Source organism: Ailuropoda melanoleuca, chromosome 1 (genome assembly GCF_002007445.2).
Source record: "Ailuropoda melanoleuca isolate Jingjing chromosome 1, ASM200744v2, whole genome shotgun sequence".
In the NCBI taxonomy this organism is placed as follows: domain Eukaryota; kingdom Metazoa; phylum Chordata; class Mammalia; order Carnivora; family Ursidae; genus Ailuropoda; species Ailuropoda melanoleuca.
This window is the reverse complement of record NC_048218.1, coordinates 531,143-553,790: the sequence shown is the minus strand read 5'-3', so window position 1 is coordinate 553,790 and position 22,648 is coordinate 531,143. Positions and strand designations below refer to the sequence as shown.

The following is a 22,648-nucleotide window of genomic DNA, read 5'->3' as shown; positions in this document are numbered from 1 at the left end:
ATCATATAACATATATCATGATAACTTAGAGTTATCATATACAGACGTGGAGTTATCATGTACAGATGTGGAGTTATCATATACAGACTTGGAGTTATCATGTACAGACTTGGAGTTATCATGTACAGACTTGGAGTTATCATATACAGACTTGGAGTTATCATGTACAGATGTGGAGCTATCATGTACAGACTTGGAGTTATCATGTACAGATGTGGAGCTATCATGTACAGACGTGGAGCTTATCATGTACAGACTTGGAGTTATCATATACAGACGTGGAGTTATCATGTACAGACGTGGAGTTATCATGTACAGACTTGGAGTTATCATGTACAGACGTGGAGTTATCATATACAGACGTGGAGTTACCATGTACAGACTTGGAGTTATCATGTACAGACTTGAAAGCAAATGTGATTAATACTTCACGAAAGTGGAAAATGAGACAGACAAATGAGTAAGAGAACTGCAATCTGTAAGTTGAAGATAAAATGGAAATACATTAATTGGAAAATAGGTCAATAGAAAATGGGCGAGGCTGAAGGACAAATTAAGAACAGATATCAAATACAGAAAAGAGCATAAGATATATATGGGGGATTTTGAAGATGCCTGACATATGTGAAATTTAAGGCCCAAATGGAGATTACAGACAGAATGGAGTGGAGGCAGTACTTGAAGAGATTTTCGAAAGGATTTCTAAAACTGATGAAGGACATCTTTCCACAGATTTGAAAGACGAATCTACCCATGCCAGGCAGGGTAAATGCAAAGAGCACTGCGAGTAGCTAAACACAAGAAAGCTGCTCCAAGCTGAAGAGAATGGGAACTCTTAGGAGCAACCAGAGAAGAAAGGCATATTATCTTCAGTGGAATGAAGGAAAGAGATCTTCCACGACTCTGGAAGCCAGAAGACAATGAAATGTCATCTTTAGGGAATCAAAAGAGAGTAATGGCTAAGATGGAATTCTCACCTAGGGAAATATCCTTCAAAACTGAAGGCTAAGTAAAAAGCCATTGAGACAGGTGAACACTGAAAACACAGACCCACACTAAACAAAATTATAAAGGAAATCAGTCTCTAAAATGGCCTTCGTGACACTGCCTCCTGGTATTCATGACCTAGTGTAACCCCCTCCACTGGAGTGTGGGCTGGACCCCAGACTCATTTCCAGCAAGCAGATCATGGCAAAAGTGATAGGTGAATCCTGAGGTTAGCTTACAAAAAGATGTTGGCTCCTCTCTTGATAGACCTGTCTCCTTCTCCTGTCTTCTCTCACGGCTCTTTCCCTGTCTCTCTCAGCTCCGACTCTGGGGGAATTGAGCTGCCATGTTGTGCGTGGCAAACTGTGGTGGGAGGCTAATGTCTCCGGCCACAGGAGCTGAGACCTGCCATGGCCATGTGAGTGAACCTGGAGATGATTCTTCCCAGTCAGACCTTGCAGGGTGGGCTGAGAGGGAAGTCTGCTTTTCACCCCATGCCCTGTGGTACCTTATGAATTTTGAACAATGAACACGCATTGTCTGCTCCCAAAAGAATAAATATTACAAAAGTTTAAAGCCAACCATTAGTAAAATTTCAAAATTAGCAAAATTTTAAAAGGCAAAGAAAAGTAAGCAGAACTGAAAAACGGTGGCACAATCCTCTCCTGCATCAGACAGACCCCACTGGCTGCCCCACGATGGGAGAGTCCCAGACGCCAGAACCTCTGCCCGTCCATCTCCCTCAAGGGTTTGTGGGCGTAAGCAAGGGGCATGCTGACAGGCTTTACAGCCTTTCCAATACCACTATTTACCCACCACGAATACGCCTTTTACCTTCATCTGCATGGCAAGACCTCTGAGGACAGAGAGTGTTGGCCCCTGCAATGGCCAGGGCCTGCCTGAGGAGAGGAAGGGGAGAGGCGGTGACGCTGATGGATGGAGCAGAGGGTGACGGGAGCGGTGGTGGAGGTGGTCAGTGGTCACGTCATCCCTGCAGCTCTTCCCACCAAGAGCTGGAGTCTATGCCTCCATTCCTGGAGTCAGGGGTGACCTTCTATCTTGCTTTGACCCACAGACTGTGGCCAAGTGATGGTATCACTCCTGAGCCCGGGTCTCAAGAGTCTATGAGCTTCTGCTCTCACTCTGTGGCAATATTACCTCCACAGTGGTGGAGCTGACTGCTCCTTCCAGAGAGGCCACAGCAAGGCCCCGACCAAGAGCCCGCCCTGTGAGATCTGTAAGCGAAGCCATCCTAGACCACCTCGTCCCACAAGCCTTCTGCGGACCACAGCCCCCTGAATGAGCTCAGGGAAACCCTCAGGGGAACCGCTCAGCGAAGCCCAGCCGAAGTGTCAACCTACCCAAAACGAGCAAGTGAGATAGTTGTTGTTAAACCCATGGAGTGTAGGGATGGTTTGTTGCAGAGACACAAGTAACAGAGCGGGGGTGGCGGGGACATCACAGTGACGAGGAGGAGGAGGACAACTCCAGACCTCCTAAACCACCACAGAAACACCGACAGTATGCGTTGTGTGTGTTTGCTGTGTCCCAGCCCGCTGAAAATGTGCAAATACCCGTACCTTCGAGAATCCAAGGAAACCTGGCCTCTTTCTAGGAAAACACACAAAGGCAAGGTTTCGCTGCAACTCCGGGGGTGGCGTCCCTGCCTCCCAGGGCAAACCCCTGAGAAGGAGCCCTGGGGTAGGGCTCCCCCGTGTTCTCACACCCAGGCTGGCCAGGCCTGGAAGTGTGTCACTGTGGCCTTCCTGTGCCAGCAGGAAACTGAAGCGCGTGACGTTCTGGTGACCCTTTCAATTCAGTGAAGCACAGCTGGTTAAGAGGAGCTTTCAATGAGGCATAAATATTTTGAAACATTTTATAAACCAGTTTCATGTAGTTTACATACAGTTGGAGGTGGCAGAGGGGAAAAAACCCCTTCCTGGACCAGAAGTTCTTCCCCCCGACGTGGTCTCCCCTGTGGGCTCCCGTGTCCCGTGTGAGACTCTCACCAGCAGGATCTGACCAGGTCAGGTGTGGATGGGCAGCTTTGCAGGAGCCACCCTGGACCACTGCTGCTCTCAGGCTGGCTTCACTTTCCAAGAAACGACCATCTGCCCAAAGCCAGATGTCAGAGGAAGTGAGGGCCCCTCGGGAGCACCACCCTGCCTGGACGGATCCACTGGGAGCACAAGGGGGCAGCTCTCCTCTGGCAGCACGTGTCCCCGGACATCCCTGCCCACTGGCGCCCTTGGCCCCTGCAGGCCCTCCCCAGGTGCCTGGCCTCTGTCCTGGCTCCCTGGAGATGTGCACAACGAGTTCTCCACACCCAAGTGTTGTCATAAAGTTAGAAGCCCTACATAAAGCCCTCGGCGCCCAGGACCCAGAGGGATTATTAAGACTAACAAGATAGCTTTGGCTTTAAAAAAAAAAAAAGAATAAGCCCACTCTCCATCACCAACGGGAACCCACACTGTGACAAGTGACACGCTGATTCCCATGCGTCGCCTGTGGGTGGTGGGGTTTTTTTTTTAAGATGTTATTTACTCGTTTGAGAGACAGAGCAGAAGAGAGGGCACGAGTGGTGGAGAGGGGCCAAGGCAGAGGAAGAAGCCGACTCCCCACCAGTCCACGGGGCTCCACAAGAGACGTGGGACTTGATCCCGAGACCCCGGGATCATGACCTGAGCCAAGGCGAAGGCAACCTCTTAGCTGACTGAGCCACCCATGTGCCCCAGGATGGTGGGTTTTGTAACGTTTTCATGTCCCTGGAGGAAGTGGAGAGCAGCTGGGGTGGAGGAGGGGAACGTCACCCTTCAACCCCATGAGCGAGCAAAGGAAAACAAGCGTCTTCTGAAATGCATTTCTAAGGCCATAGGGCAAAGCCCCGCTGCCCAGGACAGTCCCACGAGACAGATGGAGCATGAGAAAGCCACAGAGGGCCTGTCCACTCAGAACCACTCGGGTCTCCCTCGGCCTGAGAACACGTGGGCAGAGGAGGAAACGGCGTTCCTTAACCGTCCCGTGGGCAGGCCAGTGCGCACCCAGGATCCGAAGACCGAAGGCTCTTCTTGCACGGCTCCCACGCATCGTCTTGGGTTACCGCCGGGCTTCTAAGCGCCAGACTATCTGCGCTGCTCTTCTGGGAGCCATTTCCCCACCAACACGGTCAAAAGCAGCAAAACGGCACAGTCACACGATCTTGGATGGGCTTCCTCTCTGGAACCAGCATAGTACAAACCACGTGGGGTGCTGTGAGCACCCCAGCGCCCACCTCTGCAGGCCCTTGGCACAGGCAGTAGCGGGGTGAAGCCAGCCAGGCCCTCGGATTCGGGACACCTGGCTGAGGTAGGGTGACCCGGGTGCCCCTCCACATCCCTCTGCACCTCACACTCCCGGAGCTATCCCCCCTCTGCCTGCAGGAACACCCAGGCAGGAACGAGGGGACGGTGTGGGTGCTGGGGTGGTGGCGGTCAAAGCTCCCCCGGCAAAGACTCTGGGCTGGGAGGCCAGAGGGGCCTGATGAGGAGGGAGCTGACAAGCCCACCTGCAGTTCTAGAGTCAGCAAATCAAGGAGAACAAATCTGTGGCAGACAAGGGGAGGGGGGCTCCTCAGGCCAGAAGACAGTAAAGACCGGCACTCACACCCTCCAGAGCTGTCTCCATAGAGCCACAGCCAGAGGCCATGTTGGTCTTCATGGTGGGATGGACCACTGCTTGACCCCAGGGGGCACTTCTCAGGGTCTCAGTCCCCTCAGGATTCTTGACAGAACCACAGGGCCCTGTGGAGGCCAAGTTTTGGAGGCTCTGGGATTTGCTGATTCAGCACCCCTGCCAGGGCCCGCTCGGAGCTGGCGTTGCCCTGCAGACCTGGAGACACGAGGCAAGTCCTGCCCCTGGGGCCTGCCCCTCTGCCAGCAGGCTGTGTGGTCTCGGGAAGGTTTCTGCAGCTCTCTGGCTTGTTTCCTCTAGAGCTGAGGGCAATGAGGGTGTTCTCGAGCTGTGTATGCAGTGTCTTGCGTGTGACACACTCCTTGGGAGGCAGGCGCTATTGTCTGATTAATGCTATCATTACCACCTGGAGAGGCAGTCAAGAACTCAATATGGCGGCCCACTGGCTGATAGCAGCTACAGAAGGACCCCTGTACAGAAGGAAGGCCGTTTCCCAGCAAGGCCCCACAGGGCCTTCCACGGGGCATCTTTTCCCTCACAAACATTTGCAGAACCACATGGTCCCAGCAGGGCTGCCTCCATGTCACCTGAGATGTGGGTCAGAGCAGTACTCCTCAGGGGGGAACGTATTGCCTTCAGAACCCAAAGTCCTACCACTGTGCTTCCTTCTTTGGAGTAGAAGATACAACATGAGGCAATTCGTCTTTTAATTTCAGGGATATCCCAGCATGCCCTTGACCACTGGACCCCTAGAAACTTCCTGGGTTTTCACAGGGCTCACCTCCTGCCCTCTGGAGCATAAGTGTCTTGAGGCCTCCAGCACACGAGCCTCCTCTCCCTTGACATGCCCAGTCACTATGGTGTCCTGTCCTGGGGGTGTCCAGGCTCCCCAGCCTCCCGGACCACATTAGGACAGAAAGGAGGGTTAACGTGGCCTGAGCCCAAACCACAGTTGTGTATGATCATCCCTCCCGTGTGAATGCAAACTGCTCCTGCCTGTCTTTCCTAACTGGGATGGAGAAAATGCAGTCGTCAATTGATGGCCTGATTACCCCGCTACAACCAGAATTCCAAGCCCAGCACAGCAGAGGAGGTGGGCTTGGTTAAGCCTCAGTGGCCTACGGACTCCCTTCAGGACCTGTCGCTCTCTGGTCTCTGCAAGGCCCACTACCCCTGCATCCTCCAGGTCTCGACCCTCAGGGACGCCATGTTGCTTGTGGTTTGCTCTCCGGGCTGTGGAGGGGGCAGCATCCAAGTCCCTCCTGGATCTCCCCACTACCATGTCCACGACCACACAGGCCAGATCCCGGTCACTCCAATGGCCAGGTATGGGACTTACGATAACATACTTGGGGATCAGGGAAATGACCACTGGGTGGAACTGTTGACTAAGGGACCCACTGTGACCAACATTTTATCCAAAATCTCTTTTATGACCTGGCCGCAAAACCTCCCTCCAACAGAGAGGCCGCGATGACACTCTGGGTATGAATCCAGTCACCCAAGGAAATGCTTTGGGGGGAAGACAGCCCATACTCGCCACGGTGTCACACTCACAAGTGCACACAGACACACACTCACACACCCTCCTCCGTGCTCCTGGCTCAGGGAATCCAGTGCATACAGAAAAACACTGTGGTGGAAGAGGGGAGAGACTGGTGCTGCCCTGGGAGGGTGGGCAGTGGAAGGCAGAGTGGGCACGGATAGTGCGCCAGGCTGAGGGGGGCTCTGGGAGCCAGGAGCAGGTGGGAGGCCATTTGCTGGGGCCAGGGAACAACTAGCAGGCCCTCTGGACACGGGAGTGGGGTCGTTCTGTTGTGCAGCTATAGGCGTGGCCTATCCCTTCTCAGGGGATATTGCGCCCCTCTGCTTGAACAGTCTGGGTCTACGGCTGGGCTCCCTGAAAACCAAAGATGCTTCCTCAGGCCCCTGCCCTAGCCACCTTATAGCCTGGCCAGGCCGTGGGAGCTGGGTGCACCAGACTCGGGGTGCAGACGGAAGGAAGCAGTCAGGAAGGCCAGAAGGCATGCATGCAGAGAGGGCAGCCCCCTGGGGCCCACACAGCTGACCAAGAATTTCTGGGATGGCTCTCCTCTTCCGGGGTGGAGGGAGGGCGGCTAAATCAGAGGTGTGCAAAACTGCTCTTAAGCTGGAGCTGCCCCTCCGCACTGTCCCAGAGCCCAGGGTCCTCTGCCCAGCTCTGCCTGTACCCCACCTCAATGAGGACCCTGGCCCTGGGGGTCAGCCACTCCAGGGTGGGGAGCAGGGATCCCCACCACAGCTCTGCCAGGGACCCGTCTCCCCCTCTCCAAGACTGCTCAGTTAAGGACATCACGGTGGCCTCAGGGCCCAGCACCAAGCCCCTCTGTGGAGTTCTGCGAAGAGGGGGCACCTCAGTCTGTACCCTCCAGGCCCTCGCTCCTGCCCACAGCACCTGCGGCTCCCGAGGTCCTGGACCCCCTGCCCTTTCCCAGCCAGCCCCCAACTGTTTGACCACCACCCTCTCAGGCCCAGGGGAGCGGGGAGCCCAGGGCGGGGACAGGAACTCTGACGCGCAGGGTCGCGGAGCTGGAGCCACGTGTTCCCGGATGAGGGCTGAGCCAGGGAGACGCTGCGGGGCATGAGGACCCGCAGGTCCACCCAGGGGCGAGTTCCAGGGACCCTCGCCAGTCCAGGGGCAGGGCGCGATTCCCAACATCCCAGGTCAGGTCGCCCTGGAAATGGGGAGGGGGCAGCAGGCAGTCAGGCCGGGGCCTGAAGTCCAAGCAGCGGCCGGAACGCGGTCCAGGAGGGACCCGTGAGGCAGGGTGGCGCGGAGGGCCGTGAAGACCCGCGGCGGCCGGAACGCAGGGCCTGGTGACTTCGGCCGGGCTAGTTGGAGGGGAGGTGGCAGCGCGGCCCCCTTGCCGCGCCTCCCCATCCCGCCCTGTGCCGCTCCCTGCCCTGGCCGCCTCCGGCCCTCCGTCCTCCCTCCCGCGTTCCTCGTCCTGGTGGCGCCCCTCTGTCTCCCCCGCACACCGCACCCCGCCCCTCCGCTGGTCCGCGCTGTCGGGGCGCGGCCCCAGCGGGAGGCGGGAGCGGTATAAAGTGGGCGGCCCCCTCCGCGGCCCCCTCCCTCCTGCCCGCTCGGAGCCCGCGTCTCGGCCGCCAGGACCCTGAGCTTCCTCGAGACGTGTCCAGCGAGGGCGCCCCGCGCGCTCCGGGGTCAGGTAAGCGCCGCTCGGCCGGCCCGGGACCCGCCCGGAGCCGCGGCCGCGCACTGGCGAGTTGTGACCGGGCGAGGGCCTCCCAGGCAGGGCGGGCTGGTCTCCCCTGTGGCAGCGAGTTCCCCGAGGGGCCCGGGCGTGGGGGGCACGCCGGCCTGGCGGCCACATTTCACCACCCACCCTCCCTCAGAGCTCCCCACGTCCGCTCCTTAGGGTGCGTCGCGCGTTGGGGGCAGGGGCCGCAGAGGTAATGGTCTGACCGCCCCCTCCTTGCCCCTTCTGGGGCAGGGCTGGGGCTGCGGGTGGGGAGGTGGGATTCCTCCCTGTTCCTGGGCTCCCTGCTAAGACTCTGCAGCTCTCGAGCTGTCTGATGGGACAGCTGGGGAGCCCTCGCGTCACCGCCACCAGTGGGTCACCAAACAGCCCCGAGGGGCTCAGCGTCTGCGGTGGGACCCCTGGCTGGTTCCTGAGAGGTTTGGTTTTGTCTCTGGCCTGGAGATCCCATTCAGAGGACTGAGGAGCCCGTGTCACCCCCACGGGAAGTCCAATCTTTTTCACGTGGAACTGGGCGCAGGGTCTCCCTGGGTTCAAGAGGGAGAGGCTGTTCCTCCTCTTTCTGGATGGAGTGCCCCGTGGCTACAGTGAGCTCGCCCAGGCACTCTTCAGGTGATAGAGGGTCTCTGACACCTAGTGGAGAAGACAGGTCACACCAACACCTGACCCCCACCTGGAATCAGCAGAGCCCAGCCTGTCCCCCATTCCTCTGAGGCTGAAAGTGGCCCACCAGGCATCCCCCCCACACACACCCGAAGTCTGTTAGGGGAGACAAAGCAGGGGGCTGCATGGTGGACATCGGAGTGAAGGAGGAGCCCAGGCTCATGGGCGGGTGATGGCTCCCCAGCTATGCCAGACCCCACACCCTCCAGGACTCCTCACTCAGTTCAGCAGAAACCTGGGGGCCCAGCACCCTCAGAGCATGGCTTTGGGGTGGGATTGGGTGGGGCACCTGCCGTGAGCTCTCTGCTGCTGTTGATAGCACAAAAACCAGCAGGGCGTGGAGCCGCAGGTGTGCGGGCCATCCTGCCTAGTGCCCACACAGGGTACCACCCCCATAGCCAGTGAGAACACCGCCGGCTCCAGCACCCACACTGCTGACCAGCCCAATGTCCCCAAGGAAAGAAGCCTCACTTTTAGGTTAATAGCCAAAAGAAGGAAGCTTGAGATCCACAGATTTGTGACTTTTTTCTTCCCATAAAGGAGTTTGGGCCCAGAGGTGGTCTTAACATTTGTTTCACAACAAGCAAAAGGCATTTGGGGTTTATATCCAGCCTCATCTCACTCAGGCCAGGCGACAGGACAGGCATTTGGGGCTCTGAGGAGGGACACTGTCTGCCTTCCTTGTTGTCTGCCTCCTTGACGTCACCCAGAGGCAGGAGGGTAGGGCCGGGGAGTGGGCCTGAGCCCCAGCCTCGGTGGCCTGCAGTCTCCCAGGCCGGACCGGAGTGGGTGGGCACAAAGGGCCCAGGTGGGTTCCCTCGGCAGGACTCAGGTGCTGATGGGCCCCTGGGCCGTTCTGGCCACCGTGAAGCTGTCACCCTCTGCTAGGGAAAATAACTGGGAGGCCAGCGAAGCCCGCGGCAGGGCAGGGGCCGTTGTTGGGGGTGTCTGTTGGGAAGCTACAGGGAAGGCCATGTGCAGGGACAGAGTCAGGCTCCTGCCCCTGGGCCCCCTGGTTGGGCAGAGCTCAGGCCCCTGCACTGGGCAGTGCCCGTCACACCCAGCCGTGACTTTGCCTCGCTGGCCGACAGGGGCAGCTATGTGTTTCTCGGGGAGCTGTGGGCAGCAGGGAGGCCTTCAGATGAGCTCCCTGGGCTGGGCAGGTCAGAGAAGGGACGGCCAGTGCCTGGGAGAAGGAGCTGGGGCCCGAGGCTCGTCCCGGGGCTGTGGCAAAGGGTGTGGCCTGGCCCTATCCCAGCCAGCATTTTCTCATCTGCAGAACCAGGCCGGGCTTCCAGGCGCCTGCCCTTTCTACCCGCCACGACGGCTAAGGGCCTCCAGAGGCACAGAGTGTGGAAAGACTGCGTTTGTACCCACAAAATGCTTTTTGATGTTGGAAAAACCTAGTTCTTGTGATTTTTATTTATGTGTTTTATTTATGTGTTTTATTTATGTTTATTTATGTGTTCTTGTGTTATTTATTTATGTATTTATCTATTTATTTGACAGAGAGAGAGAGAGAGCACAGGGAGGGGGAGCAGCAGGCAGAGGGAGAAGCAGGCTCCCAGCTGAGCAAGGAGCCGGATGCGGGACTTGATCCCAGGACTCTGGGATCATGACCTGAGCCAAAGGCAGATGCTTCACCGACCGAGCCACCCAGGCGCCCCTCTTTTGATTATTTTAAGAAAACCACAAATAGTTTGATTCTTTCCACATTTCGGTGGATCAGTCCTTTCTTTGGCTTCTTTCACACATGTGTACAAAGCCGTCGGGGGTTGGGGAAACCCTGGTGGGGGCACACCTGCAAAGAAGCCGGGGTCCTGGGATGCTGCTCATTGAACAGCACCTGGGGGAGCCCAGCCCCCACCCTAGGGGTGAGTGCTGGCATTGGGCCACATTCTCCACAGACTGTATGCACACCCTCCCCGCTGACCTAAAACATGTCAGCACTCCACACCACACCACTGGGTCAGCCTCGTGGTGGCCCACGGCAGTGGCTGAATTAAGCAAGTGGAGGGCAGGCATCCAGCTGTGAGGGGCCCCTGCTGCTAGGAGAGCAGACTCTGGGTCTTTTTTTTTTTTTTAATAATAATTCTTTATTATGTTATGTTAGTCACCATGCAGCACATCATTAGTTTTTGATGTAAAGTTCCATGATCCATTGTTTGTGTATAACCCCCAGTGCTCCGTGCAATACGTGCCCTCCTTAATACCCATCAGCAGGCTAGCCCATCCCCCACCTCCTCCCCTCTGAAGCTCTCAGACTCCAGGTCTTACGCTCTGAAAAGTGGCGAGGCTTTCACGCCTGTAGTCAGGTACTGACCAGAAAAGTGAGGAAGGACCCTGGTATTCTCCACAGCAGGAAGTACTGCGGTTTGTGGTGTCGTTTTTTCTTTCTTGTATGCCAGAGTCACAGATGAGGAACGGTGTGCTGTCGGTCTGTCTGCACGTCCTTGATTTTTGTGCACTCAGCACTTTTTGATGACTGACCATTTGCCTGGTTATGATTTCCCCCAAGTCCCTAACGAGTGCGCAGTTCTACTAATCTGTAAGAACTTTCCCCCAGTTTTTAAAAATTGTGGTAAAATGCGCTTGACATAAATGGATCATCTGAACCATTTTTAAGTGTAGAGTTCAGCGGTGTTCATATTCTTCTGCTACTGTTACCTCCATTCATCTTGAAACACGGAAACTCTATACCCATTAAGCACTAACTCCCCATTCCCTCCTCCCCCAGTCCCTGGCAGCCTCCATTCTACTTTCTATCCCTCTGATTTTTTAGATAATCTAAGTATCTCATAGGATTAGAATCGCACAGTATTTGTCTTTTTGTCTCTGGCTTATCTCACTGAGTATCATGTCCTCAAGGTTCATCCATATTGCGGCAGGGGTCAGAATGTGCTTTCTCTTTAAGGCTGGATCACGTCGTTGTGTGAATGCACCACATTATGATTATCCATTCATCCGTCCGCGGGCACTTGGATTCCTCCCTGTTTTACCTGTTGTGAATAATCACTAATGTGAACAATGAAGATGGGTATACAAATATCTCTTTGAGACCTTGCTCTTAATTTGGCGGGGAGGGGGGTGGATATAGCCAGAAGCAGAATTGCTAGATCATGTTGCAATTTTATTTTTATTTTTTTTGAGGAACTACCTGCTGTTGCCCAGAGAGGTTCATTCCCACCAACACTTCCAGTTTCTCCACATCCTCCAACACTTGCTATTCTCTAGATTTTTTAAATATTCGCCATCCTAATGAGTGTAAAGTGATATCCTTACAATTTTTGTTTGTTTTTCTGTAATAATTAGTGATGTTGAGCATCTTTTCATGTCTCCATTGGCCATTTGTGTGTCTTCTGTAGAGAAAGTTCTGTTCAAGTCCTTGGTCCATTTTTTTTTGAGATTTTATTTACTTATTTGACAGAGAGAGAGAGACAGCCAGTGAGAGAGGGAACACAAGCAGGGTGAGTGGGAGAGGAAGAAGCAGGCTCCCAGCGGAAGAGCCTGACGTGGGGCTCAATCCCAGAACTCCGGGATCACGCCCTGAGCTGAAGGCAGACGATTAACGGCTGAGCCACCCAGGCGTCCCCCTGGTCCATTTTTTAATCAAATTTTTGTTGTTGGGTTTTAGGTGTTCTGTATATATTCTGGACACTAATCCCTGATCACATCTGTAATTTGCAGAGACTTGTTTCCATTCTATAGGGTTGCCTTTTGACTCTGTGGATAGTGTCTTTTCATACACAAAATGTTTTATTTTTCCTAAAGTCCAATTTGCCTATTTTTTTCTTTAGTTGCTTGTGCTTTTGGTTTCACATCCAAGAAATCATTACCAACTGCAAGCTTGTGAATTTTTTGCCCTATACTTCCTCTAAAAGTTTTATAGATTTAGGTGTTACATTTAGATCATGGATCTACTTTGAATTAATTTTTGTGTATGGTGTGAGGTAAGGGTCCAGCTTCATTCTTTTGCTTGTGGATGCCCAGTTTTCACCACACCGTTTGTTCTAAAGAACTGTCTTTTCCCCCACTGAATGATCAAGTACTTTGTTGAAAAGTACTTGAATGTATATGCAAGAGTATATTTCTGGGCGCTATTTGACTCCATTGGTCTGTATGCTAGTACCACATTGTTATCATTACTATTGCTTTGTAGTAAGTTTCGAAATCAAGAAGTGTGAGTCCCCTGGCTTTGGTCTTCTCTTTTAGAATTGTTTATGCTATTCAGGGTCTCTTGAGATTTCTTATGAATTTTAGAATGGCTTTTTCTATTCCTGCAAAAATCATCATTGGGATTTTGATAGAAATTGAATTAAACCTGTAAATCACATTGGGTGGTATTGACATCCTAATATTGTCTTCCAATCCATGAACATGGACTATCTTTCCATTTGTTTTTATCTTCTTTAATTCCTCTCAGAAAGATTTTATAGTTTTCAGTGAATAAGTCTTTCACTTCCTTGGTAAAGGTAATTCCTAAATGTTTTATTCTTTTGATGCTAATGTAAACGGAATTGTTTTCCATTGTTCAGTTGATATATAGAAATGCAGTGGATTTTTGTGTATTGACTTTGTAGTCTACCACTTTGCTCAGTTTGTTTATTCTTACAGTTCCTTTTGTGGAATCCTTAGGGTTTTCTACGTATAAGATCATATCATCTGTGAACAGGGATAATTTACTTCTTCCTTTCCAGTTTGAGTGCCTTTTATGGCTTTTTCTTGCCTGGCTAGGACTTCCAATACTATGTTGAATAGAAAGGGATGGAAGTAGACATCTTTGCTTTGTTCCTGATCTTAGAGGAAAAGCTTTCAGTCTCTCACCATTGAGCATGATGTTTGCTGTGGCATTTTCATATATGACTTTTATTATATTGAGGTGGGTTCTTTCTATTCCCAGTTTTCAGGTATTTTTATCATGAAACTATGTAAATTTTATCAAAATATTTTTTGAGATCATGTGGGTTATATTACATTGATCGATTTTCATATGTTGAATCATCCTTGCATTCCAGGAATAAATGCCACTTGCTCATGGTGTTTAATCCTTTTACTATCTTATTGAATTCTGTTTGCTAATATTTTGCTGAAGATTTTTGTGTCAGTATTCAATAGGAATATTAGTCTGTAGTTCCTTTTCTTGTAGTGTCTTTGTCTCACTTTGGCATTAGGGTAATGCTGACATCATAGAATGAGTAAGGAATATTCCCTCCTCTTCAACTTTGAAAAGTTTGATAAGTATTGATGTTAGTTCTTCTTTAAATGTTTAGTAGAATTCACCAGTGAAGTCATCAGATTTAGGGTTGTTTGTTTGTTTGTTTGTTTGTCAGGAGATTTTCTGTTACTGATTCAATGTCCTTGCTCAGCACAGATCTGTTCAGAATTTCTATTTCTTCATGGTTTAGAGGTTTTGTGTTTCTAGGAATTTGTCCATTTCACCTAGATTATCCAGCTTGTAAGTGTACAGTTGTTCATAGTTCCCTCTTATGATCCTTTCTATTTCTGTGGAATTGGTAGTAATGTCCCCACGTTAATTTCTGATTTTAATAATTTGAGTCTTCTCTCTCTTTTTCTTAGTTCATCTCACTAAAGGTTTGTCAATGTTGTTGATCTTTTTGAAAAATCAACTTTTCATTTCACTGATGTTCTCTGTTGTTTTTCTGTCATCTATTTCATGTAACTCTGCTCTAATCTTTATTATTTCTTTCATTCTGCTAGCTTTGGGTTTTGTTTGTTCTTCTTTTTCCAGTTCCTTAAGCCGTACAGTTAGGTTGTTGATTTGAGCTCTTTCTTGGTTCTTTTTTTAATTTTTTAAAAGATTTTTAAATTTATGTTAGAGAAAGAGAATGTGCACCCTGTGCTTGCGCGTGAGCAGGGGAAGGGGCAGAGGGAAACAATCTCAAGCAGGCTCCCTACTGAGTGCAGAGCCTGACTCAGGGCTCGACCTCATAACCATGAGATCATGACCTGAGTGGAAGTTAAGAGTCGGACTCCTAACTGACTGAACCACCCAGGTATCCCTGAGCTCTTTTTTGTTTTTGTATGAAAACATGTATAGATGTAAATTTCCTCCTAAACACTGCTTTCACTGTGTTCCATACATTCTCTCATGTTTTGTTTTCATTTTTATTGATTTCTGAGTATTTTCTAATTTCCCTTGTGATTTATTCTTTGATCTACTGGGTGCTTAAAAGTGAGTTGTTTAACTTCCATGATTTTGTGAATTTTCCAGTTTTTCTTCTGTTACCGACTTCTAACATCATCCCATTGTGATCAGAGAAGATACTTTCTATGATATTTTCTCCTTAAACCCATGGAAGCTGCCATTGTTGTTTCACCTTCTCCCATTATTGCAAGCTCCTCCCTTCCTTCTCTGGCTGCATTTATTCCAGGGGATTTTAAGTATTGGCACTTTTTTTTCCCTTATTCACTTTTCTCTTTCTTTTGGGGGGGGGAGCCAGACATTGAAGACTAAGTGCTCGCTTCGGCAGCACATATACTAAAATCAGACATTGAAGACTAGGACATTCTAATGCAACTGCATATATAGGGGAAATTGGATAGACGCTGCACATGTTCAGGGAAGATGTGTGCCCAGGAAACACCTGGAACACCTTATACCTAGACTTCAGGCTGATCCTTGGCACAGAGACAGCCTGCCACAATAAAATAAGTAAATAAATAAACAAACAGCAAGCCCTGGAGAAGAAGCAGAATCTGATTTCCAGACATACCACGTTATTAGATTCAAATGTCCAGTTTTCAACAAAAGAATCACAAAGCACAAAGAAACAGGAAAGTAGGGCCCATTCAAAGGGGAAAAAAAAACATAAACCAACAAAATATCCCTGAAGAAGACCTGATGGTGGGCCTAGTAGCCACAGACCTGAACACAACCGTCTTAAAGATGCTCAAAAAACTAAAGAAAAGCATTAAAGAAGTCAAGGAAACAATGTCTGAATAAAATGGAAGTATCAATAAAGAGAAACCTGTGGTAGAATTCAAAAAGAAATAATGGAGCTGAAAAATACAATAACTAAAATGGAAATTTCATTAGAGGAATTCAAAGGCAGATTTGAGCAGACAGAAGAAACAACCAGTGAAGTTGGAGATAAGACAATACAGATTATTGAGTCTAAGGAAAAGAAAGAAAAAAGATTAAAGAAAAGTGAACAGAGCCTAAGGAACCTGCATGTACGATATGGGAGTCCCGGAAGGAGAAGAGGGCGAGGAGGCAACAGAGAAAGTATTTGAGCAAATAAAGGCTCAAAACTTCTCAGTTTGATGAAGACATGAACATAAAACCCAAGAAGCTCAATGAACTCCAAGGGGGATCAGTTCAAAGGGACTCACATTGAGACATGTCGTCATCAAACGACCGAAAGCCAAGACAAAGAGAAATTTTGAAATCAGCAAACGAGGTGTGACTCATGATATTCAAGGGATCCTCAATAAGATTATTAGTAGATTTCTCATCAGAAACTTGGGAGACCAGAAGCAGTGGGCTGATAATATTCAAAATGCTAAAAGAAAAAAAACCTGTCACCCAAAAATTCTGTATCTAGCAAAACAGTCCTTTAAAAGTGACGGTAAGATTAAAACATTCCTAGATAAACAGAAGCTGAGGGAGCTTGTTACTACTAGAGCTGACCTACAAGAAATGCTGAAGGGGGTCCTGCAGGGTGAAATAAAAGGACACTAGACAGTAACTTGAAGCCACGTGGAGAAGTAAAGGTCTCAGTAAAGATCAACACATGAGCAATTATAAAAGCTAATTTACTGTGGTAATGGTATGTATTTCCACATTTTGTTTCCTATCTAATTTAAGGAACTAATGCATTAAAAATAATATTTGGTTATGCTTTGAACACACAAGGTATAAAAATATAGTTTTGTGAGGCACCTGGGTGGCTCAGATGATTAAGCATCTGCCTTCAGCTCAGCTCGTGATCAGCAGGTCCTGGAATCAAGCCCCACATTGGGCTCCCGGCTCAACGGGGGGGTCTGTTTCTCCCTCTGCCTCTCCCCTCTGCTTGTGCTCTCTCTCTGTCTCTCAAATGGATAAATAAAATATTTTTTTAAAAATTAGTTTTGTGACAACTGGTATAAATTCAGATTAGAGCACCATAACTTTAGGATGTTTAATATAACCCCCCATGGTAACCACAAAGAAAATATTTAAAGATTATACACAAAAAGAAATGAGGAAGGGATGTGAATGTTTCACTAGAAAAATCAACTAAATGCAAAAAAAGACAGTAATGCAGAAAATGAGAAAAATCTCTAAAGTATATGGAAAACAAATAGCAAATGACAGAAGTCCCTCCTTATTGGTAGTTACTTTAATTGTAAACAAATCACACTCTTCAATCAAAAGACAGAGACTGGCAAAACAGATGATTAAAAAACACGATCCAACAGCAGCTGAGCCTTGAGCAGCATGAATTTGAATCCATCAGGTCCACTTCGATGCAGATTGTTACGGTACCCTACCGTAGCGTGTTTTGTCTTCTGTATGATTTCCCAACATTTTTTCTCTAGCTTACTTTACCGTAAGAATCCATAATACGCACACACAATATGCGTCCTTCAGCTGCTCTCTTATCAGTCAGGCTTCGGTCAACAGTAGGCTATTAGCAGTAACGTTTTGAGGGAGTCAAAAGTTATATGCAGATTATCAACTGTGTGGGGAGGGGGCCAGCACCCCGACCCTCACACTATTCGAGGGTCAGCTGTCTACAATAGACTCACATTCCATCCAGAGACACAAATAGGTTAAAAACATTATTCCATACAAGTAGGAACCAAAAGAGAGCAGGGTGGCCATACTAATACCAAATGAAATGGACTTACAATCAAAACCAGTTACAAGAGACAAAAGACATGTATTAATACAAATTTTGATACAGCAGGAAGCTATAGCAGTTATAAACATCGCACACCTAATAGCAGGCCATCAAAATTTTTAAACCTTAAAAATATGAAATCTTGATGTATATTGGAAAGACTGTTGTCTGGCTCTTGGTCTGTTCCCAGGCTGTTCGTGTCATTTTTATTGAATAGAAGTGTCATCCGTGGGTGCCCAGAGTGTGGACCCCAGGCTGCCCGGGTGGCTCAGTCAGTTGGGCATCTGCCTTTGGCTTAGGTCATGATCTAGGGGTCCTGGGATAGAGCCCCACATTGGGCTCCCTGCTCGATGAGGAGTCTGTTTCTCCCTCTCCCTCTGCCCCTCTCTCCCCAGTCACTTGTGCTCGTGTGCTCTCTCAACTAAATGAGTAAAATCTTTAAAAAAACAAAACAAAACAAAAAAAACACCAAGAGTGTGGACCCTGAGCTGTGACGCCTGGCGGTTAGCTGAGTACACTGGGCAAGCTACCTATGCTGGGTCTGGGTCCTCCTGTGCGAGGTGGGAACTGTACCGTACCAATGCCCAAGGGCAGTGTGGGCCTGACGGGAGGAGGCGCAGCTGGCGTCTGGGGCAGAGTAACCAGAGAAGACATTTCCTTGTCATTTCATCCATCCTTTGCAAAGACTTTTTGGTCCATATTTTGCCCTCCCTTCTCCTGGAATTTCTTCGGTGTGGGTGAGATGACTCCCATCTCTAGCCACATCGCAAGCCCCCATCCCCCAACCCCTTCACCGCACTGAAGGGCCACCGTCTTACCTCCTCAGTTCTGGGTTGTCTTGCAGGCTGTTGCTGTTCCACATAAAACCACAGATGCACTATCACTCTGATTTTATCATCTCATTGGCCCTTGATAGCACAAGTTCCCTCCGCACCCTTTATCTCTACTCTTTCTTGTTCTTCCTTAGATTCATTCTGTCCACATGTACAAGCAAAAGGGCAAAAATATTTCTTGGAGATTCTAATCAAAATTACATTCAATTATAGAGTCCATTAGAAATACCTGATATTCTTTTTTTTTTTTTTAAGATTTTATTTATTTATTTGACAGAGATAGAGACAGCCAGCGAGAGAGGGAACACAAGCAGGGGGAGTGGGAGAGGAAGAAGCAGGCTCATAGCGGAAGAGCCCGATGTGGGGCTCGATCCCATACCGCCGGGATCACGCCCTGAGCCGAAGGCAGACGCTTAACCGCTGTGCCACCCAGGCGCCCCAGAAATACCTGATATTCTTAAGTGTTGCGTTTCCCATCCAGAAACAAGGTTCATCTCTCCAAAGTGTTCCTTAGAAAATTTTTGAGATTTTTTAATAAGTCCTGCACTTTCTCAGATTCTTAAGTTTACTCCTTAACTTTATGTCATTTTTGTTGCTAGGGTAAATAGTATTTTTCCATTAAATTCCCTAATTGGTTGTTGCTGATAGAAGAAAATCTATAGCTTTTTGTATATATTTTTCTTATAATAGTCTCACTGAGTTCCACTCCTTCCCCTAAACTTTGTATAGTTGATTTAATTGGGTTTTCCAATTCCCATCTTTAGTGAGGACAGTTTCCATATCTTCTCTTTCCAAGATTTGTACTTTGTTTTTCTTTACAGTCCTGTTGTATCGGCTTCCAACACAACTCTGAATAATCGAGTTCTGAGAGCAGCACTCTTTATCATATGTATGCATCTATTTCTTGTGCTCTCAGGGACATTTTTTGAGTGCAGGAGTTTTTAATGCATGGTCAGGTCCACAGTGGACTCTGAGTTCAGGAAGGGTGTGATTTCAGTATATGGGTATGTGTGCATTTGTGTCAAGTGGATTAGTCCAGATTCTTGAAGGAAGAACCCCTATTTCAGTTTTTATATAAAATATGACCTTGGTTGTGGATTTGAAATTTATATGCTCTATAATGTTAATCCAAGTCTTAAATTTCTTATGAGGTTCTGCCTTTCTTTTCTTTTTTTTTTTTCCTAATCAGTAAGGGATGTTTCAGGCACCATTAAAGCAGTTACATGGTTTTCTTTTTATACTGATGTGCCTTACGTTCGTGGACTTCGTAGTGTTGCATCACCGTTGTATTTCTAAACTGACTTCATCCAGTTCTGGTCCAGTTGTCCTTGGTATGCTACTGGATTTTATCTTCTAACGTCTGTCGGGAGCTTTGCAACTATATTCCAAAGTGGGATTTGTCCACAAAGTTTCTTTTAGGGATTTCTTTTATCAAGTTTTGGTCTTGGGTTTTTAAAAGTTTCAGAATGAATTGAAAAGCTTATCTTTTCATGTTTTGAAACAGGCTAAATAGTAGAGAAGTATTTGTCCTTGAAGATGCAAAAGAACTCTCCCAAATCCATGTGGGCAGAGCCTTGGGGTGTGTTCCCTGCCAGCGTTTCCAGTCCTTCCGGGCAGAGTCCAGTCAGGTCCTCACTTCCATACAAGACTTTCCCAGAACCTGGTCTTTCGTGTTCATTAGCTTAGAGCTGCACTTGGTATGCTCTTAAAAGCCTTCCTCACCTATCATATTATTTTATTCATTCCAAAATTCATTCCAAAATTTTATTCATTCCAAACTATCACTGTATTGTGCTTCATCATTTTCATTTTTGATTAAATTTTCTACTTTATTGGCTTCTTCAAAGAGCCAGTTCTAAATTTATATATATATATATATAATTCTACTGTTGGGTTTTTTTAATCGGTTGGTTTGTTCCTTATTATTTTCTTTCCCTTGTTTTCCTGAGATTCGTGTTGTTAATTTACTTTTGTCCCTAGCTTCTTCAACTGTGTGCCTAATTTGTTACACTGATTTCCTGTCTTACAACATAAAGCATCTAAGGCTATATATTGTCCTCTAATTACAGCTTTGCCCTTCCCATATTTGTTTATATGTAAAACATTGTCATTGTCACTAATTCCTATGTAGTTTTAGCAAGAGAGAGTTTTTTAAATTTCCAGGTGTTTTGATTTTTTTTTCTGTCTTACTAGTGACTGCTTTTGTATTGTGGTTCAGAAGATTTCATATATAATTTCTGATTTTTTAAAATTAATTAAAGCTGCTTTTGTGGCTACTCTAGAATTGAGTTTTGTAAAATTTTTAAAAGAACATGCATTCCTTACTTGTAGATTTCAAAGATAGACATAGATGATAGCGAGGCAGGTGTGTGTGTGTTCCCTAGTCATTACTGTCAAAGTTCTATAAAACAGGACATTCACATTCTCGTTTTCATTGTTTATGTGATCTATCAAGGACTTTCAATTGTGAGTTGAAAGCCTTCTATTATGATTGCGGTTTATCAGTTTTTTCTTCAATTTTTCACCACTTTTGCTTTACATAATTTTGTTATGAAATCTGCTACCAACAGACTCCTAACTAGACTGCAGCCTTAATCTTGTCCTTGGCACTGTCCCTCGCCCTTCTGTCTCACCTTCGACGGGCCCCCACGCTGTCCTCTCTGTCTGGGACAGCCTCCAGGGTCACTCTCACAAACCTACCTCATCCAGATGGGTTTCATTTTTTGATCTAAGTTAGGAATATTTATCTTTTTTTCTTTTCTTTCTTTTTTATTGCAGATTAGTTGACGTATATTAATTTCAGGTGTACAGATAGTGATCCGAGAGTTCTGTACATTCAGCTATGCTCACCACCAGAAGTGTCATCACCACGTGTCCCCACACAACCCTCATACAATATTATTAACTGTGTTCCCCATGCTGCACTGTTCGTCCCCATGACCCGTTATCACCGGGAATTTGTACCTCTTCATCCCTTTATCTACTTCACCCATCCCCCCACCAGTTCGTTCTCTGTATTTATGAGTCTGTTTTTGTTTGTGTTTATTTGTTCGTTTGTTTTGTTTTTTAGATTCCACACACAAGTGAAATCATATGGTATTTGTCTTTGTCTGACTTATGTCTTTTGCATAATATTCTCTAGGTCTGTGTTGTTGTAAATGGCAAGATCTCATTCTTTTTTATGACTGAGTAATAAACCATTGTGTGTATGTGTGTATGTTGTGTATACACACACATACATATATATATATATACACCCATCTTCTTTACCTATTTTTTTTATTTTACTCCCAGTGTGTTACTGTACAATGTTATATTAGTTTAAGGTGTGCAATACAGTGATTCAGCTGGTGCTCATCAGGACAAGTGCCCTCCTGACTCCCCATCCCCTACTTTTTTTTTTTTTAGAGATTATTTATTTATTTATTCGACAGAGATAGAGACAGCCAGCGAGAGAGGGAACACAAGCAGGGGGAGTGGGAGAGGAAGAAAGCAGGCTCATAGCAGAGGAGCCTGATGTGGGGCTCGATCCCATAACGCCGGGATCACGCCCTGAGCCGAAGGCGGACGCTTAACCCCTGCGCCACCCAGGCGCCCCCCCATCCCCTACTTTACCCTTCTCCCCCCACAACTCCCCTTTGGTAACCATCAGTGTCTTCTCTATATTGAGAGTCTGTTCTTTGGTTTGTCTCTTTCTTTCCCTTTGTTTGTTTTGTTTCTTAAATTTCACATTTGAGTGAGATCATATGGTATTTGTCTTTCTCTGACTGACTTATTTCCCTTAGCAAAATACTCTGTAGCTCCATCCATGTCGTTGCAAATGGCAAGATTTCATTCTTTTTATGGTTGAGTGATAGTCCGTTGTATACACCACATCTTCTTTATTCATTCCTCTATCGACAGACGCTTGGGCTGTCTCCACAGCTTGGCTACTGTGATAACGCTGCTGTAAGCGCCGGGGCGTGGGGAACATTTGTCTCCAACGGAAGAATTTAAGGCGCTCACATACATCGTCATGTACAATCCACGTGATATTGATGTGCTTTCTGGCTCTTTGTTTCCCTTTGTTTTATTTGCCCCTCAAAAGTCTCCAGTTACTGTCTCATTGTTTTTCTGTATATGGTATCGTGGAGAAAAAGTTTAATGCCTGAATTAGCTATCTACTGCTATGGAGAAGTTGCCTCAGAACTTAGCAATTTAAAACAATAAGCACTTACTCATAATTGACTCCAGTCAGGAATGGCTTGGCTGCATGGCTGTAGCTCAGGTCCCTGATGAGGTGCAGTGACAGTGGGGGGACTGGCCAGGGCTCTGCTCACCCGATGTCTCGACTGGGCTGAGGATGTGTTCTGCCAGGGCTCGCTCACCCGGGTGTTGGCTGGAGGCCTCG

At 47.9% G+C, this 22,648-nt stretch overlaps 1 protein-coding gene across 3 annotated transcripts in view; it reads left to right on the top strand.

The window, feature by feature from the left end:
- The first annotated feature begins 7,709 nt into the window (after nucleotides 1–7,709).
- COL6A2 (collagen type VI alpha 2 chain) overlaps nucleotides 7,710–22,648 on the top strand; it is a 35,149-nt gene continuing 20,210 nt past the window's right edge. For all 3 annotated transcript variants that reach the window (XM_034654220.1, XM_034654229.1, XM_034654234.1), the window contains exon 1: nucleotides 7,710–7,865. The gene's annotated coding sequence lies outside the window, so the exon portion shown is untranslated. The remainder of the gene's footprint in view (nucleotides 7,866–22,648) is intronic.